Source organism: Manis pentadactyla, chromosome X (genome assembly GCF_030020395.1).
Source record: "Manis pentadactyla isolate mManPen7 chromosome X, mManPen7.hap1, whole genome shotgun sequence".
Classification (NCBI taxonomy): Eukaryota; Metazoa; Chordata; class Mammalia; order Pholidota; family Manidae; genus Manis; species Manis pentadactyla.
In genome coordinates, this window is record NC_080038.1 from 114,984,520 (window position 1) to 115,004,800 (window position 20,281).

At 38.0% G+C, this 20,281-nt stretch overlaps 1 long non-coding RNA gene across 1 annotated transcript in view; it reads right to left on the reverse strand.

Moving 5' to 3' along the window:
• Window positions 1-334: 334 nt before the first annotated feature.
• Window positions 335-20,281, reverse strand: part of LOC130681982 (uncharacterized) — an 88,513-nt gene continuing 68,566 nt past the window's right edge. The window contains exon 3 of the long non-coding RNA XR_008995290.1: window positions 335-1,145. This is a non-coding gene — a long non-coding RNA (uncharacterized LOC130681982). The remainder of the gene's footprint in view (window positions 1,146-20,281) is intronic.

Here is a 20,281-nt window from a genome sequence, read left to right on the forward strand (position 1 = left end):
TTGATGACTGTTATATTATTTTCTATATTCTATGAATGCTTGAAATTTTCATAAAATAAAAGTTTTAAATTGTTCACCATAGGTGAAAAATAACAATGTACTGATATTCAGAAACTATTGTTTGTATTTTTCCCATATACCTTTGCTACTCAAAGTGTTTTCTATAAACCAGCATTATTAGTATCACATAGAATTGCAGAAAAAGGCTACATCCCAGACAACTTGATCAGATCTTTAATTTTAACAAAATTTCCAGATGATTTATGTACACATTAGAGTTAGAGAAAGATCATATATGCTATTTAATCATTTCTTCAAATAGTGGTGCCAAGGCTTTAAATAAGATAATAAATGTGAAAATGTTCTATACATTGTGATGTCCTTTGCAAATGTAAATCAATACAGCCTGGTTAGTAAATACTGGGATCCAAGCCCCAGAAGATAAGTACAAATCCAGTCTTGGCTATTTGCTAATCAGTGGTTTGGGGCAAGTTACCTAAGTACTCTGCAACTCTTTCCTCAGTTGTAACATGAAGTTAATATTAATACTTACCTCAGAGTTGCCAGGATTCAAGGAGATAGTGCATGTGCAGTGCTTAGCATAGTGCCTAGTTCCTAGAGAATGCTTAATACATGATATTTGTTATAATTAATATTAATAACTACCAAACCTTGACTGAGGGCAGATATAGACTTTATCTTGGATAACTGTTTTCACCTTAAAATCCTTTGGCTTATTGAAAATTAAGAAATAACAAAAGACAAATTATTCTAACGATGGTTGGAGATGTTAAATTGCAGTTTTTGGTTTACACTCTTTTATGTCTCTATTATTACCATTCTTTTACTGAATTTTCTTCGTTCTCTCATCCTGTGGATGTTTATGAAGACATTGACTCTTTCCTGATTTTTCTGTCTATGCTCAGCATTTTGTTGAGCTCATTTACTCCCATGGCTTCAAATACCAATATTATGTTGATGATTCCATGTTCTACATTTCTAGAGAAATCTCGTGTGTTCAGTTCTATAGCACCAAGTTCCTGAAGGATTCCTTTTCCAAGTTCCTTCTTCACATAGGTATTACCCATGACCTCAAACTTGCCAGATGCAAGGAACAGCGCAAATTCTTCCCAAAACTCCTCGTCCTAGGCATATGAGAATAACACAAATTATATACTTACACCAAAAAGACATTTAAGAAACAAATACAAATACAATTTATATAACAAAATGATACAAGTGATTTAAAAAATATCCCTCTCTTAATGAAATTTTGGTCTCATAAATGGAAAGATGAATAATAGATATTATAACATGTAATTAAAAGTATTAAACAAATTTACATGCTCTTTGGTTTACTAATTCTACTTTGAGGAATTTATCCTAACAAATAATCATTCACAAGTGCACATAAATTTTTTCAGAAAAGTATGTTCATCAAAAATTATTTATAATACCAAAAATTGAAATCAACCTAATTTCCAACAATAGGGATTAGGTTAATGGATACATATATAAGAAAAAGTAGTTTAGAGCTATATTAAATATATCATCAGATTGTATAATGGGAAAAAAACAATCATCAGATTGTATAATGGATGATATTGAATACAATGTCATTAAGGTTACCAATTTTAGTAAATAAAAATACAGGACTCCCAGTTATATTTGAATTTCACATAAAAAACAATTTCTTTAGAATATTGTATGTCCTGGTCCTAAGTCATTTATAGCCCAAATAGAGACAAATTAATATATATTATCAATACAGTTTTATGAATGATAATATAAAAGACGATATAGAGTACTATGAGAACACTTAAAAGAATTACCTAGCCTATGTTGGAATATTTCTGGGAAGGCTTAATGGAAGAGATAACACCTTGAAACCAAAACCAAGTATGAATAAAATATATTAGCTAAGCAGGGAGAAATAAGAAGAAACCTGAGGTAAAATAAAGCATGGCTCATATAGAAAACTAAACAACATGTTCCAAAACAAGCAATGGGTTACAGAAGAAATCAAAAGTGAAAAAATATTTCTTGAGAAAAATGAAAATAGAAGCAAAACATTATCAGACAATTAATACATGACAAAGGAATCATGAATATACAATGGAGAAAAGACAGCCTCTTCAACAACTGGTGTTGGCAAAACTGGACAGCTACATGTAAGACAATTAACCTCAATTACTGTCTAACTCCATATACAAAAGTAAAATCAAAATGGATCAAAGACCTGAATGTAAGTCATGAAACCATAAAACTCTTAGAAGACAACATAGGCAAAAATCTCTTGAACATAAACATGAGCAACTTTTTCCTGAACACATCTCCTTGGGAAAGGTAAACAAAATAAAAGATGAACATGTGGGACTACATCAAAATAAAAAGCTTCTGTACAGCAAAGGACACCATCAGCAGAACAAAAAGGCGTCCTACAGTATGGGAGAATATATTCATAAATGACATATCCAATAAGGGGTTAACATCGAAAATATATAAAGAATTCATACACCTCAACACCCAAAAAACAAATAACCCAATTAAAAAATGAGCAGAGGATCTGAACAGACACATCTCCAAAGAAGAAATATGGATGGTTGACAGGCACATGAAAATATGCTCCCCATTGCTAATCATCAAGGAAATGCAAAATAAAACCACAATGAGAAACCACCTCACACCAATTAGGGTGGCCAATATCCAAAACACAAGAAAAAAACAAATGCTGGTGAGGATGTGAAGAAAGAGGAACCCTCTTACACTGTTGGTGAGAATGTAAATTGGTTCAACCATTGTGGATAGCAATATGGAGGTTCCTCAAAAAATTAAAAATAGAAATACCATTTGACCCAGGAATTCCACTCCTAGGAATTTACCTGAAGAAAACAAGATCCCTGATTCAAAAAGACATATGCGGGGGAGGGGCGGAAGATGGCGGCGTGAGTAGAGCAGCGGAAATCTCCTCCCAAAACAACATATATCTATGAAAATATAACAAAGACAACCCTTCCTAGAATAAAGACCAGAGGACACAGGACAATATCCAGACCACATCCACACCTGAGAGAACCCAGCGCCTCGCGAAGGGGGTAAGATACAAGCCCCGGCCCCGCGGGAGCCGAGCGCCCCTCCCCCCAGCTCCCGGCGGGAGAAGAGCAGGCAGAGCGGGAGGGAGACGGAGCCCAGGGCTGCCGAACACCCAGCCCCAGCCATCCGGGCCAGAGTGCAGGGCCCTCGATACTGGGAAAACAGGGCAGCAAGAACAGTGAGCAGGCACTGGAGGCTGGGCGACAGAGGACATAAGAAAAGCGCGCGACCATTTTTTTTTTTCTTTTTGCTTTTTTGCTGCTTTGTTTTGGCGAGCGCTTTTTGGAAGTCTTAAAGGGACAGGGACCCCAATACTAGGGAAACAGGGCAGAAAGACCGGTGAGCAGAGGCCGGAGGCTGGCACCAGAGAATAAAGAAAAACGAACGACCACCTTTTTTTTTTAATTAAAAAAAATTTTTTTTTTTAATTAAAAAAAAATTTTTTTTCTTGTTTTTTTTTGTGGTCGTTGTTTTGTTTTGGCGGGTGCTTTTTGGAAGTCTTAAAGGGGCAGGGCGGGTCACTTAATCCAGAGGTAGGGAATCCGGGATCTCTGGGCACCCTAACCCCTGGGCTGCAGGGAGCAGGGAGGCCCCTTACGGAGATAAATAGCCTCCCAGCAGCTCCTGCTCCAAAGCGACTCCACCATTTTGGAGTAGCTGCCCGAGCCAGGCCACGCCCACAGCAACAGCGGAGATTAACTCCATAGCAGCCGGGCAGGAAGCAGAAACCCTGTCTGCGCACAGCTGCGCAGCACAAGCCACTAGAGGCCGCTGTTCTCCCAGGAGAGGAGGGCCACAAACCAACAAGAAAGGAAGTCCTTCCAGCCGTCACTCGTCCCAGTTCTGCAGTCTATTCCTATCATCATGAAAAGGCAAAGCTACAGGCAGACAAAGATCACAGAGACAACACCAGAGAAGGAGACAGACCTAACCAGTCTTCCTGACAAAGAATTCAAAATAAGAATCATAAACATGCTGACAGAGATGCAGAGAAATACGCAAGAAAAATGGGATGAAGTCCGGAAAGAGATCACAGATGCCAGAAAGGAGATCGCAGAAATGAAACAAACTCTGGAAGGGTTTATAAGCAGAATGGATAGAATGCAAGAGGCCATTGATGGAATTGAAATCAGAGAACAGGAACGCATAGAAGCTGACATAGAGAGAGACAAAAGGATCTCCAGGAATGAAACAATATTAAGAGAACTGTGTGACCAATCCAAAAGGAACAATATCCGTATTATAGGGGTCCCAGAAGAAGAAGAGAGAGGCAAAGAGATGGAAAGTATCTTAGAAGAAATAATTGCTGAAAACTTCCCCACACTGGGGGAGGAAGTAATCAAACAGACCACGGAAATACACAGAACCCCCAACAGAAAGGATCCAAGAAGGGCAACACCAAGACACATAATAATTAAAATGGCAAAGATCAAGGACAAGGAAAGAGTGTTAAAGGCAGCTAGAGAGAAAAAGGTCACCTATAAAGGGAAACCCATCAGGCTAACGTCAGATTTCTCAACAGAAACCCTACAGGCCAGAAGAGAATGGCATGATATATTTAATACAATGAAACAGAAGGGCCTTGAACCAAGGATACTGTATCCAGCACGACTATCATTCAAATATGACGGTGGGATTAAACAATTCCCAGACAAACAAAAGCTGAGGGAATTTGCTTTCCACAAACCACCTCTACAGAACATCTTACATGGACTGCTCTAGATGGGAGCACTCCTAGAAGGAGCACAGCACAAAACACCCAACATATGAAGAATCGAGGAGGAGGAACAAGAAGGGAGAAAAGAAAAGAATCTCCAGACAGTGTATATAACAGCTCAATAAGCGAGCTAAGTTAGGCAGTAAGATACTAAAGAGGCTAACCTTGAACCTTTGGTAACCACGAATTTAAAGCCTGCAATGGCAATAAGTACATATCTTTCAATAGTCACCCTAAATGTTAATGGGTTGAATGCACCAATCAAAAGACACAGAGTAACAGAATGGATAAAAAAGCAAGACCCATCTATATGCTGCTTACAAGAAACTCACCTCAAACCCAAAGACATGTACAGACTAAAAGTCAAGGGATGGAAAAACATATTTCAAGCAAACAACAGTGAGAAGAAAGCAGGGGTTGCAGTACTAATATCAGACAAAATAGACTTCAAAACAAAGAAAGTAACAAGAGATAAAGAAGGACACTACATAATCATAAAGGGCTCAGTCCAACAAGAGGATATAACCATTCTAAATATATATGCACCCAACACAGGAGCACCAGCATATGTGAAACAAATACTAACAGAACTAAAGGGGAATATAGACTGCAATGCATTCATTCTAGGAGACTTCAACACACCACTCACCCCAAAGGATAGATCCACTGGGCAGAAAATAAGTAAGGACACGGAAGCACTGAACAACACAGTAGAGCAGATGGACCTAATAGACATCTATAGAACTCTACATCCAAAAGCAGCGGGATATACATTCTTCTCAAGTGCACATGGAACATTCTCCAGAATAGACCACATACTAGGCCACAAAAAGAGCCTCAGAAAATTCCAAAAGATTGAAATCCTACCAACCAACTTTTCAGACCACAAAGGCATAAAACTAGAAATAAACTGTACAAAGAAAGCAAAGAGGCTCACAAACACATGGAGGCTTAACAACACGCTCCTAAATAATCAATGGATCAATGACCAAATCAAAATGGAGATCCAGCAATATATGGAAACAAATGACAACAACAACACTAAGCCCCAACTACTGTGGGACGCAGCAAAAACAGTTTTAAGAGGAAAGTATATAGCAATCCAAGCATATTTAAAAAAGGGACAACAATCCCAAATGAATGATCTAATGTCACAATTATCGAAATTGGAAAAAGAAGAACAAATGAGGCCTAAGGTCAGCAGAAGGAGGGACATAATAAAGATCAGAGAAGAAATAAATAAAATTGAGAAGAATAAAACAATAGCAAAAATCAATGAAACCAAGAGCTGGTTCTTCGAGAAAATAAACAAAATAGATAAGCCTCTAGCCAGACTTATTAAGAAGAAAAGAGAGTCAACACAAATCAACAGTATCAGAAACGAGAAAGGAAAAATCACGACGGACCCCACGGAAATGCAAAGAATTATCGGAGAATACTATGAAAACCTATATGCTAACAAGCTGGGAAACCTAGGAGAAATGGACAACTTCCTAGAAAAATATAACCTTCCAAGATTGACCCAGGAAGAAACAGAAAATCTAAACAGACCAATTACCAGCAACGAAATTGAAGCAGTAATCAAAAAACTACCCAAGAACAAAACCCCCAGGCCAGATGGATTTACCGCGGAATTTTATCAGACATACAGGGAAGACATAATACCCATTCTCCTTAGAGTTTTCCAAAAAATAGAGGAGGAGGGGATACTCCCAAACTCATTCTATGAAGCTAACATCACCCTAATACCAAAACCAGGCAAAGACCCCACCAAAAAAGAAAACTACAGACCAATATCCCTGATGAACGTAGATGCAAAAATACTCAACAAAATATTAGCAAACCGAATTCAAAAATACATCAAAAGGATCATACACCATGACCAAGTGGGATTCATCCCAGGGATGCAAGGATGGTACAACATTCGAAAGTCCATCAACATCATCCACCACATCAACAAAAAGAAAGACAAAAACCACATGATCATCTCCATAGATGCTGAAAAAGCATTTGACAAAGTTCAACATCCATTCATGTTAAAAACTCTCAGCAAAATGGGAATAGAGGGCAAGTACCTCAACATAATAAAGGCCATCTATGATAAACCCACAGCCAACATTATATTGAACAGCGAGAAGCTGAAAGCATTTCCTCTGAGATCGGGAACTAGACAGGGATGCCCACTCTCTCCACTGTTATTTAACATAGTACTGGAGGTCCTAGCCACGGCAATCAGACAAAATAAAGAAATACAAGGAATCCAGATTGGTAAAGAAGAAGTTAAACTGTCACTATTTGCAGATGACATGATACTGTACATAAAAAACCCTAAAGACTCCACCCCAAAACTACTAGAACTGATATCGGAATACAGCAAAGTTGCAGGATACAAAATCAACACACAGAAATCTGTGGCTTTCCTATATACTAAAAATGAACCAACAGAAAGAGAAATCAGGAAAACAACTCCATTCACAATTGCATCCAAAAAAATAAAATACCTAGGAATAAACCTAACCAAAGAAGTGAAAGACTTATACTCTGAAAACTACAAGTCACTCTTAAGAGAAATTAAAGGGGACACTAACAGATGGAAACTCATCCCATGCTCGTGGCTAGGAAGAATTAATATAGTCAAAATGGCCATCCTGCCCAAAGCAATATACAGATTTGATGCAATCCCTATGAAACTACCAGCAACATTCTTCAATGAACTGGAACAAATAATTCAAAAATTCATATGGAAACACCAAAGACCCCGAATAGCCAAAGCAATCCTGAGAAAGAAGAATAAAGTAGGGGGGATCTCACTCCCCAACTTCAAGCTGTACTATAAAGCCATAGTAATCAAGACAATTTGGTACTGGCACAAGAGCAGAGCCACAGACCAATGGAACCGACTAGAGAATCCAGACATTAACCCAGACATATATGGTCAATTAATATTTGATAAAGGAGCCATGGACATACAATGGTGAAATGACAGTCTCTTCAACAGGTGGTGCTGGCAAAACTGGACAGCTACATGTAGGAGAATGAAACTGGACCATTGTCTAACCCCATATACAAAAGTAAACTCAAAATGGATCAAAGACCTGAATGTAAGCCATGAAACCATTAAACTCTTGGAAGAAAACATAGGCACAAACCTCTTAGACATAAACATGAGTGACCTCTTCTTGAACATATCTCCCCGGGCAAGGAAAACAACAGCAAAAATGAGTAAGTGGGACTATATTAAGCTGAAAAGCTTCTGTACAGCAAAAGACACCATCAATAGAACAAGAAGGATCCCTACAGTATGGGAGAATATATTTGAAAATGACACATCCGATAAAGGCTTGACGTCCAGAATATATAAGGAGCTCTCACGCCTCAACAAACAAAAAACAAATAACCCAATTAAAAAATGGGCAGAGGAACTGAACAGACAGTTCTCCAAAAAAGAAATACAGATGGCCAACAGACACATGAAAAGATGCTCCACATCGCTAATTATCAGAGAAATGCAAATTAAAACTACAATGAGGTATCACCTCACACCAGTAAGGATGGCTGCCATCCAAAAGACAAACAACAACAAATGTTGGCGAGGCTGTGGAGAAAGGGGAACCCTCCTACACTGCTGGTGGGAATGTAAGTTAGTTCAACCATTGTGGAAAGCAGTATAGAGGTACATCAAAATGCTCAAAACAGACTTACCATTTGACCCAGGAATTCCACTCCTAGGAATTTACCCTAAGAACGCAGCAATCAAGTTTGAGAAAGACAGATGCACCCCTATGTTTATTGCAGCACTATTTACAATAGCCAAGAATTGGAAGCAACCTAAATGTCCATCAATAGATGAATGGATAAAGAAGATGTGGTACATATACACAATGGAATACTACTCAGCTATAAGAAAAGGGCAAGTCCAATCATTTGCAGCAACATGGATGGAGCTGGAGGGTATTATGCTCAGTGAAACAAGCCAAGCGGAGAAAGAGAAATACCAAATGATTTCACTTATCTGTGGAATATAAGAACAAAGGAAAAACTGAAGGAACAAAACAGCAGCAGAATCACAGAACTCAAGAATGGACTAACAGGTACCAAAGGGAAAGGGACTGGTGAGGATGGGTGGGTAGGGAGGGATAAGGGGGGGAGAAGTAGGGGGGTATTAAGATTAACATGCATGGGGGGGTAGGAGAAAAGGGAGGGCTGTACAACACAGAGAAGGCAAGTAGTGATTCTACAACATTTTGCTATGCTGATGGACAGTGACTGTAAAGGGGTTTATAGGGGAGACCTGTTATAGGGGAGAGCCTAGTAAACATAATATTCGTCATGTAAGTATAGATTAGTGATAACAAAAAAAAAAAAAAAAAAAAAAGGGCAGTTCCTGTGTGGTAACCTCCAACGAGTTCTACACAAGGGTATAAAGGGCATATAAAAGTGTAGGCAAAGGGTCTGTTTGTGTTTATACAGAGGATCAAAGCCTAATTGGGCTACCCCGAAAATGAACTAAGATACGATATGAAAAAGAACTTCCATCATCTGCACTCTCTGGAAGACTCATGCCAGAAGATGATCATCAAAAAACCCCAACAAAGATACACGCACTGCTACAGCTGTAGATGCACTCATCCCACCAGTTCCTGGACTTGCCATGGGAATGAGGAAGGAGATATCTAAGCTGGCCTGTGCATACAGTAAAACAACAAAATTGGACTGGATCTATACTGTTGGAACTCAACCAAGAATTTGGAGAAGTGCAAATTGTAGCGCTCCAAAGTCTTACAACTACAAACTATTTACTGTTAAAAGAACATATGGCATGTGAACAGTCCCCAGGAATGGGTTGTTTTAATTTGTCTGATTTCTCTCAGACTGTTCAAGTTCAGTTGGAAAATATCCACCATATCATAGATAAGTTTTCACAAATGCCTAAGGTGCCTAACTGGTTTTCTTGGTTTCACTGCAGATGGCTGGTAATTACAGATATGCTTTGGTTATGTAACTATACTCCTATTATGTTAATGTGTGTGTGCAATCTAAGTAGTAGCTTAAAACCTATACATGCTGAAGTTACTCTACAAGAAGATATGTCAAAGAAATAATCAATCTCCCCATGTTTTCTTCCGCCTGCTACTTCTATAGCTTTTCTTCTTCCTTCCTAATTACAACCCTTAAATAGAATTCGTGCCTCATATCAAATTTACCGAGTATCATAATTCTTCCAAGTGGTAAAGATACCTCAAGACAAATGCTGGGCATAGAAGCCACAGGGCATAAATATGCAAAGAAGTAAAAAGCTAACTTTTTCAAACAATAAGGCTTCTCTCTCACTTACCAACTTCACATTTCCCTGTATGGCCCCGGAAGATGACTGGTTAGCCAGAGACGGGTAAGATTCCTCAAGGGAGGAACAACCTAAGACAGGCACAGTCGCAGGGGGGCCATCAGGTGAGAAATTGGGGATCAACAGAGGTGAGGCTTAGAACCTCACCCCCCCGTTCTGAGAGAAATCTTCTGCATACGTGGATGTTTTATTGCCCTGGTCTAGTTTGGATTAACACAGAGTCTACAGGCACACACCTGATCATCTACATGTGCTCTCTTACAACACTAAACTATGTTTTCTACCTTTATCTTGTATCTACCTACCACTTCAGCATTTTATTAAAAATAATAATAATAAAGAGAGAAATGTGGTATCCACATATAAATCAAGTATAAAAACCAAATGAGTATTCATATTTGAACTGACTGTTTATAGTTCATAATGCATGAGCAAAACCGAAAGTTTCTGTGATGACTGCCCTTGTACTGTTCACTGTGTAACTTATTCATTATGTAAGAATTTGTTCTACATGTAAAAACTTGTTTGTTATGCCTCAGAAGATTGGAGACTGACAAAAATTAGGCTTGGGGTGGATTAATGATTGTGCATTGAGCACTGACTCCCCTATACAGAATTTTATTGTCGTTAACAACCATTTGATCAATAAATATGAGAGATGCCCTCACAAAAAAAAAAAAAAAAAAAAAAAGAAGGACAGACTTCCAATGGTAAAATAAATTAGTAACCGGGATGTAATGTATAGCATAAGGAATATAGTCAAGATATTGTAACAGCCTGGTAGGGTGATAGCTGGAACCTAGAATTATGTATATAAATGTTCTACCACTGTGTTGTACACTTGAAACTCATGTAATGTAATACTGTGTGTCAACTACCCTTCAATAAAAAATAGTTATTAAAAAAAAAAAAAAAAAAAAAAATAAAAGACATATGCACCCTTATGTTTATCACTGCACTATTTACAATAGCCAAGACATGGAAGCAACCTAAGTGTCCATCAACAGATAAATGGATAAAGAACAGGTGGTACATATACACAATGGAATATTATTCAGCCATAAAAAGAAATGAAATCCTCACATTTCCAACAACATGGATGGATCTATAGGGTATTATGCTCAGTGAAATAAGCCAGGTGGAGAAAGACAAATACCAAATGATCTCATTCATTTGTAGAATATAAAAACAAAGCAAAAGAGAAGGAACAAACAGCAGTAGACTCACAGACCCAGAGAAGGGACTAGTAGTTACCAAAATGGAGGGGTTGGGGATGGGGGGCAGGGAGAAGCAGATTAAAGGGCACAATAATTCACAATCACAATATAGGTAGATCACAGGGAAGGCAGCACAGCATGGAGAATACAGTTAATGATCCTGTAACATCTTACTACATTAATAGACAGTGACCACACTGAAGGGGGTGAGGCCTTGATAATATGGGTGAAAGTTGAACCACTGTGTTATGTATTTGAAACCATTGTAAGATTGTATATCAATGATACTTTAATTCAAAAAATTCCTAAAGGTGTAAGTAGGCATAATTGGTTGAAAATAAATTAGATATTTAAAAATACCAAAATATGTTAGAATAAATTCCAGCTTTTCTTTTAATGTTCTAAATATTATTTTTTCCTATTTATGATCATTGGACCAAAAAATATATTAAAAATAAAACACACAGAACGAGCATGAAAGAAAAACACTATCAGAGCTTATAAGATGCAGCAAAAGCAATACCGAGGGGTTTATAGCTTAACACTTACATTTTAAAAAGAAGAAATATCTCAAATAACCTAATTGCAAATCTCAAAGAACTATAAAAACAAGGCAAACTAATCCCAGAGTTACTAGAAAGAAGGAAATAACAAAGAGCAGAAATAAACGAAATAGACAAAAACATTAGAAAAGATCAAGAAAACTGAGAGTGGGTTTTTGAAAATATAAACAATACTAACAAAACATTAGCTAAATAAATACATAGAAAAGAGATGATGGAAGTAAAATCAGAAATGAAAGAGGGGAGTGATACTGTACAAATAAAAAGGATCATAAGACACTACTATAAATAATTACATTCCAACAAATTCAGTAACCTAGAAGAAATGGATAAATTCCTAGAAACATACAATGTACCAAGATGAAATCATAAAGAAATAGAAAATCTGAATACAACAATGAGTAAGAAGATTGAATCAGTGATCAAAAATCTCCCAACAAAAAAAAAGCCTAGGAGCCAATTCCTTTAGTGATGAATTCTACCTAACATTTAAACAATTAATACCAATCCTACTCAAACTTCCCAAAAAACTGAAGATTAGGGAACACTTCCAAATTCATTTGATAAGACCAGAATTACCCTCATAGCAAAGTCAGACAAGGACACTACAAGAAAAAGAAAATTATAGCCCAATATATGTGATGAACACAAATGCAAAAATGCTCCAAAAAATACTAGCAAAATGAATTCAGTGGCACATTAAAAGGATCATAAACCACACTCGAGATTTAGCCCAGGGAGGCAAGGATGTTTCAACATATACAAATCAACAAATATGATATGTCACATCAATAAAAATCATATAATCTTAAATGATACAGAAAAAGCATTCGACAAAATTTAATACCTTTTCATGATAAAAGTTCTCAAATTTGGTATAGAGGTAATATACCTCAACATAGTAAAAGCCAGATATGACAGGCCCACAGCTATACTCAATGGTGAAAAACTACAAAAAAACATTTTCCTCTGAGACCAGGAACAAAACCAGGGTGCCCACTTTCACCACTTCTACTCAGCATAGTACTGGAAGTCCTGGCCACAGCAATTAAGCAGGAAAAAGAAATTAAATATATTGAAATCAGGATGGAGGAAGTAAATTATTTCTGCAAATGACAAAACTTGTATAAAAATACTCTAAAAAGGGGGCTCAAGATGGCAGCATGAGTAGGGCGGTGGAAATCTCCTCCCAAAACCATATGTATTTTTGAAAATACAACAAATACAACTATTCCAAAAATAGAGACCAGAAGATACAGTACAACAGCCAGGCTACATCTACATCTGTGAGAAATCAACATCTCATGAAGGGGATCAGATACAAAGCAGAGACCAGGCAGGACCCAAGTACTCCACACACCCAAGCTCACTGGCAGGAGGAAAAGAATCAAGAGTGGGGAGGGAGTGGAAGCACAGGACTACCAAATAACCAGCCCTAGTAATCTGCACTGGGAGCACAGACACACATTGCATGGTGAACTGGATATTAGAGAAACAGAAAAGCAAAATCTGAGATGGAGACTGTGAGCAGGTCCCCACAGCCGGCGCCTGTGGGAAAAAAGAAAAGCAGGCGCTTTTTAGAAGTCTTAAAGGGACAAGGGCTCATCAGTTGGACAAAATTGTCCCGGCACACTCAGCCCAGCAGGCTGGAAATCTTGAGGAACTTTGGGCCCCCTAACCCCCTGGGGAGTAATGCAGCCTCAAAGCTGCTAACAGCAGTGATAAGAAGCCTGCCATTCATTCCCCCCAGCCGGGGCTGCAAGTGGACTGGCTGACCTGCCATAGCTGCGGAGTAGGTGGGGCACAGCCCCGCCCAGAGCAACCACACAGAATCTCTTCCTAGTGTGCAGCTAACTGGCACAGACAGAGGAAGAAGCCAGAGTAAGGTCTGGAAGGTATGAAGGGGTGCCACTCTCACAGGAGAACACACATGGCATGTCTGCCATCCCCCACAGTGTGCTACACTTTCCCAAGGGCCAGCCCAGACATGGCAGCTCAGGAAATTATCCCAGAAACTGCTCTCGGGGTGCGGGAAACTGGCACAGGCAGCAGAAGCCAGAGCAAGGTGCGGAAGGCAAGAAGGGGTGCTGTTCTTGCAGGAGAACACACCTGGGATGGCTGTGACCCCCAGCAATGTGCTGGGATATCCAGAGGGTGGCCCCACCCACAGCAGCACAGGAGATTATCCCAGAGACTGCAGCCGGTGTGTGGGTAGACAGCACATGCAGTGGAGAAGGGCAGGGTGACCAAAAAAAGAGGAGGAGACTTTCTTCTCCCAGCTGACAATTGCACCGCCTGATTGCGACCACTTCCATCTCCATGAAAAGGCAGAAGAATCTGGTCCAGTCAAAAATCACTTGGATAACTCCAGAGAGAGGGCCTGGTGAGACAGATATAACAAATCTTCATAAAAAAGAATTCAAAATAAAAGTCATAACCAAGCTGATGGACCTGCAGAGAAATATGCAAGACCTAAGGGATGAAGTCCGGAGGGAGATAACAGAAATGAAACAATCAATAGAAGGTCTTAAGAGCAGACTGGATGAGGTGCAATAGACAGCTAATGGAATAGAAATCAGAGAACAGGAATACAGAGAAGCTGAGGCAGAGTAAGATAAAAGGATCTCAAGGAATGAAAGAATACTGAGAACTGTGTGACCAATCCAAAAAAGAACAATATTTGCATAATACGGGTATGAGAAGAAGAGAGAGAAAAAGGGATAGAAAGTGTCTTTGAAGAAATAATTGCTGAAAACTTCCCTTCCTCAACCTGGGGGAGGAAATAGTCTCTCAGACCATGAAAGCCCACAGATCTCCAAGCACAAGGGACCCAAGGAGAACAACACCAAGACATGTAATAATTAAAATGGCAAAGATCGAAGACAAGGACACAGTATTACAGGCAGCAAGAGAGAGAAAAAAGATCACCTACAAAGGAAAACCCATCAGGCTATTATCAGACTTCTCTACAGAAACCTTACAGGCTAGAAGAGAATGGAATGATATATTTAATGCAATGAAACAGAAGGGCCTTGAACTATGAACACTGTATCCAGCACAATGATCATTTAAATTTGAAGGAGGGGTTAAACAATTTCCAGACAAGCAAAATTTGAGGGAATTTTCCTCCACAAACCACACCTACAGAATATTTTAAAGGGACTGCTATAGATGGAAGCACTCCTAAGGCTAAATAGATGTCACCAGAGAAAATAAAATCACAGCAAAGAAAGCAGACCAACAAAATACCAACTAAAGTCAAAAAACAAAATCAGGTATCCACAAAAGCAGTCAAAGGAAACACAAAAGAGTAGAGAATAAAAAACATAATATATAAAGAATGGAGGAGGAAGAATAAGAATGGAGAGAAATAAAGAACCATCAGACTGTGTCAATAATAGCTTAAAAAGAGAGGTAAGTCAGATGGATAGATAGTAAAGAAGCCACCCTTGAACCTTTGGTAACAACAAATCCAAAGCCTGCAATGGCAACAAGTACATATCTATCGATAATCACTCTAAATCTAAATGGACTGAATGCACCAATCAAAAGACACAGAGTAATAGAATATATAAAAAAGGAAGACCCATCTATATGCTGCTTACAGGAGACTCACCTCAAACCCAAACGCATACACAGACTAAAAGTCAAGGGATGGAAAAAGATATTTCACGGAAACAATAGGGGGAAAAAAAGCAGGTGTTGCAGCACTTGTATCAGACAAAATAGACTTCAAAACAAAGAAAGTAACAAGAGATAAAGGACATTACATAATGATAAAGGGGGCAGTCCAAAAAGACGATATAACCATTATAAATATATATGCACCCAATACAGGAGCACCAACATATGTGAAACAAATACTAACAGAATTAGAGGAGGAAATAGAATGCAATACATTCATTTTACAACACTTCAACACACCACTCACTCCAAAGGACAGATCAACCAGACAGAAAATAAGTAAGGACACTGAGGCACTGTACAACACACTAGAACATATGGACCTAACAGACATCTTCAGAACTCTACACCCAAAAGCATCAGGATTCACATTCTTCTCAAGTGCACGTGGAACATTTTCCAGAATAGACCACATATTAGGCCACAGAAACAATCTCAGTAAATTCAAAATGACTGAAATTCTACCAACCAACTTCTCAGATCACAAAGATATAAAACTAGAAATAAATTATACAAAGAAAACAAAAAGTCTCACAAACACATGGAGGCTTAACAACATCCTCCTAAACAATCAATAGATCAATGACCAAATTAAAACAGATCAAGCAATATAAGGAGACAAATGACAACAACAGCACAAAGCCCCAACTTCTGTGGGACGCAGTGAAGGAAGTTCTAAGAGGAAAGCATATAGCAATCCAGGCCTAGTTAAAGAAGGAAGAACAATCCCAAATGAACATGCTAAAGTCACAATCATTGAAACTGGAAAAAGAAGAAATGAGGCCGAACGTCAGCAGAAGTAGGGACATAATAAAGATCAGAGAAGAAATCAACAGAATTGAGAAGAATAAAACAAAAGAAAAAATTAATGAAACCAAGAGGTGGTTATTTGAGAAAACAAACAAAAGAGATAAACAACTGGCCAGACTTATTAAGAGGAAAAGAGAATCTACACACACAAACAGAATAAGAAATGAGAAAGGAAAAATCATGAAAGACCCCACAGAAATACAAAGAATTATTAGAGAATACTATGAAAATCAATATGCTAACAAGGTGAAACAGGTAGAAGAAATGGACAACTTCTTATAAAAATAGAACCTCCCAAGACTGACCAAGGAAGAAACAGAAAATCTAAACTGCCCAATTACCAGCAACAAAATTGAATAGATAATCAAAAAACTACCCAAGAACAAAACCCCCGGGCAAGATAGAATCACAACTGAATTTTATCAGACATATAGAGAAGACATAATACCCATTCTCATTAAAGTTTTCAAAAAAATAGAAGACAAAGGACTACTTCCAAACTCATTCTATGAAGGCAGTATCACTCTAATACCAAAACCAGGCAAAGACCCCACCAAAAAACAAAATCACAGACCAATATCCCTGATGAACATAGATGCAAAAATACTCAACAAAACTTTAGCAAATCGAATTCAAAAATACATCAAGAGGATCATACACCATGATCAAGTGGGATTCATCTCAGGGATGCAAGGATTATACAACATTTGAAGATCTATCAATATCATGCACCACATCAACAAAAACAAGGACAAAAATCGCATGGTCATATCCATAGATGCTGAGAAAGCATTCAATAAAATTCAACATCCATTCATGATAAAAACTCTCAACAAAATGGGTATAGAGGGCAAGAACTCAACATAATGAAGGCCATATATGGCAAACCCACAGCCAACATCATACTTAACAGCAAGAAGCTGAAAGCTTTTCAGCTAAGATAGGGATCAAGACAGGGATGCCCACTCTCCCCACTGTTATTCATCATACTACTGGAGGTCCTAGCCATGGCACTTAGACAAAAATAAGAAATACAAGGCATCCAGATTGGTAAAGAAAAAAGTCAAACTGTCACTATTTGCAGATGACATGATATTGCACATAAAAAACCCTAGAGACTCCACTCCAAATCTACTACAATGAATATCTGAATTCAGCAAAGTTGCAGGATACAAAATTAATACACAGAAATTGGTTGCTTTCCTAAGCGCTAATGATTAGCTAGCAGAAAGAGAAATCAGGAAAACAATTCCATTCACAATTTAATCAAAAAGGATAAAATCCCTAGGAATACCTAACCAAGGAAGTGAAAGACCTATACCTTAAAAACAACAAGACACTCTTAAGAGAAATTAAAAAGGACACTAACAAATGGAAACTCATCCCATGCTCTTGGCTAGGAAGAATTAATATTGTCAAAATGGCCATCCTGCCTAAAGCAGTCTACAGATTCAGTGCAATCCCTATCAAAATACAAACAGCATTCTTCAATGAGCTGGAACAACTAATTCTAAAATTCATATGGAACTACAAAATATCCCAAATAGCCAAAGCAATCCTGAGAAAGAAGAATAAAGCAGAGGGGATCTCGCTTCCCAACTTCAAGCTCTACTACAAAGCCACAGTAATCAAGACAATTTTGGTACTGGCAAAAGAACAGACCCAAAGACCAATGAAACAGAATAGAGAGTCCAGATATTAACCCAAACATATATGGTCAATTAATATACAATCAGGGAGCTATGGATATACAATGGGGAAATGACAGCCTCTTCAACAGCTGGTGTTGGCAAAACTGGACAGTTACATGTAAGAGAATGAAACTGGATCATTGTATAACCCGATGCACAAAAGTAAATTTGAAATGAATCAAAGACCCGAATGTAAGTCATGACACCATAAAACTCTTAGAAAAAAACATAGGCAAAAATCTCTTGGAGATAAACATGAGCAACTTCTTCATGAATATATCTCCCTGGGAGGGAAGGGAAACAAAAGCAAAAATGAACAAGTGGCACTATATGAAGCTGAAAGCTTCTGTACAGCAAAGGACATGATCAATAGAACAAAAAGACATCCTATAGTATGGGAGAATATATTCATAAATGACAAATCCGATAAAGGGTTGACTTGCAAAATCTATAAAGAGCTCATGCACCTCAACAAACAAAAGGCAAATAAGCCAATTAAAAATGGGCAGAGGATCTGAACAGACATATCTCCAAAGAAGAAATTCAGATGGCCATCAGGCACATGAAAAGATGCTCCACATCGCTAATCATCAGAGAAATGCAAATTAAAACCACAATGAGATATCACCTCACACCAGTAAGGATCACCACCAACCAAAAGACAAACAACAACAAATGTTGGCGAAGTTGTGGAGAAAGGGGTACCCTCCTACACTGCTGGTGGAAACGTAAATTAGTTCAACCATTGTGGAAAGCAGTATGGAGGGTCCTCAAAAAACTAAAAATAGAAATACCATTTGACCCAGGAATCCCAGTCCTAGGAATTTACCCTAAGAATGCAGCAGCCCAGTTTGAAAAAGACATATGCACCCCTATGTTTATCGCAGCACCATTTACAACAGCCAAGAAATGGAAGCAACCTAAGTGTCCATCATTAGATGAATGGGTAAAAAAGATGTGGTACATATTCACAATGGAATATTATTCAGCCATAAGAAAACGTCCTACCATTTGCAACAACATGGATGGAGCTAGAGGGTACTATGCTCCATGAAATAAACCAGGCAGATAAAGATAAGTATCACATGATTTCACTCATATGTGGAGTATAAGAACAAAGAAAAAACTGAAGGAACAAAACAGCAGCAGACTCACAGAACCCAACAGTAGACTAACAGTTACGAAAGGGAAAGGGATGGGGGAGGATGGGTGGGAAGGGAGGGACAAGGGGGAAAAAGCGGCATTACGTTTAGCAGAAAAAATGTAGGGTGGGGCACAGGGAGGGCTGTACAACACAGATAAGACAAGTAGTGATTCTATAGCATCTTACTACACTGATGGACAGTGACTGTAATGGGGTATGTGGTGGGGACTTGATGATGGGGGAGTCTAGTAACCATAATGTTGCTCATGTAATTGTAGATTAATTATACCAAAATAAAATAAAATAATGAAGAAAAAAAGAATACTCTAAAGATTCCATCAAAAAGTGTTCAAACTAAGAAATGAATTGAGTAAAGCAACAGGATACAAATCAAAATATAAAAATCAGTAGCATTTCTATACAACAACAATAAATTATCCAGAAAGGAAATTAAGAAACCAATTCCAAAAAAAAAGAAAGAAAACAGTTCTACTTATAGCATCAAAAACAATAAAATGCTTAGGAATAAATTTAAGGAGGTGAAAGATCTGTACACTGGAATGATAAAACCTTGAAGAAAGAAATTGAAGAGGTCACAAATAAATGGAAAAGATACTTTGTGTTCATGGATTGGAAGAAATATTGTTAAAATGTCCACTCTTCCCAAAGTGACCTACAAATCCAATGCAATCCTTAACCAAATTCCATGGAGTTTTTTAAGGAAATAGAAAAGCAATTATAAAATTCATATAGAACTACAAAAGTCCCTGAATCTCCAAAGCAGTCCTAAGAAGAAAGAACAAAGCTGAGGCATCACACAACCTAATTTCAAATTATATTACAAAGCTACTAGAACAGTATGATACTTGCATAAAAATAGACATATAGATCAATGGAACAGAATAGAGAACCCAGATATAAACCCACACATATACAGTCAGTCTATGTCAAGAGTGCAAAAACCACAAAGGGAAAAGGATAGTCTCTTCAATAAATGGTCTTGTGATAACTGAATATC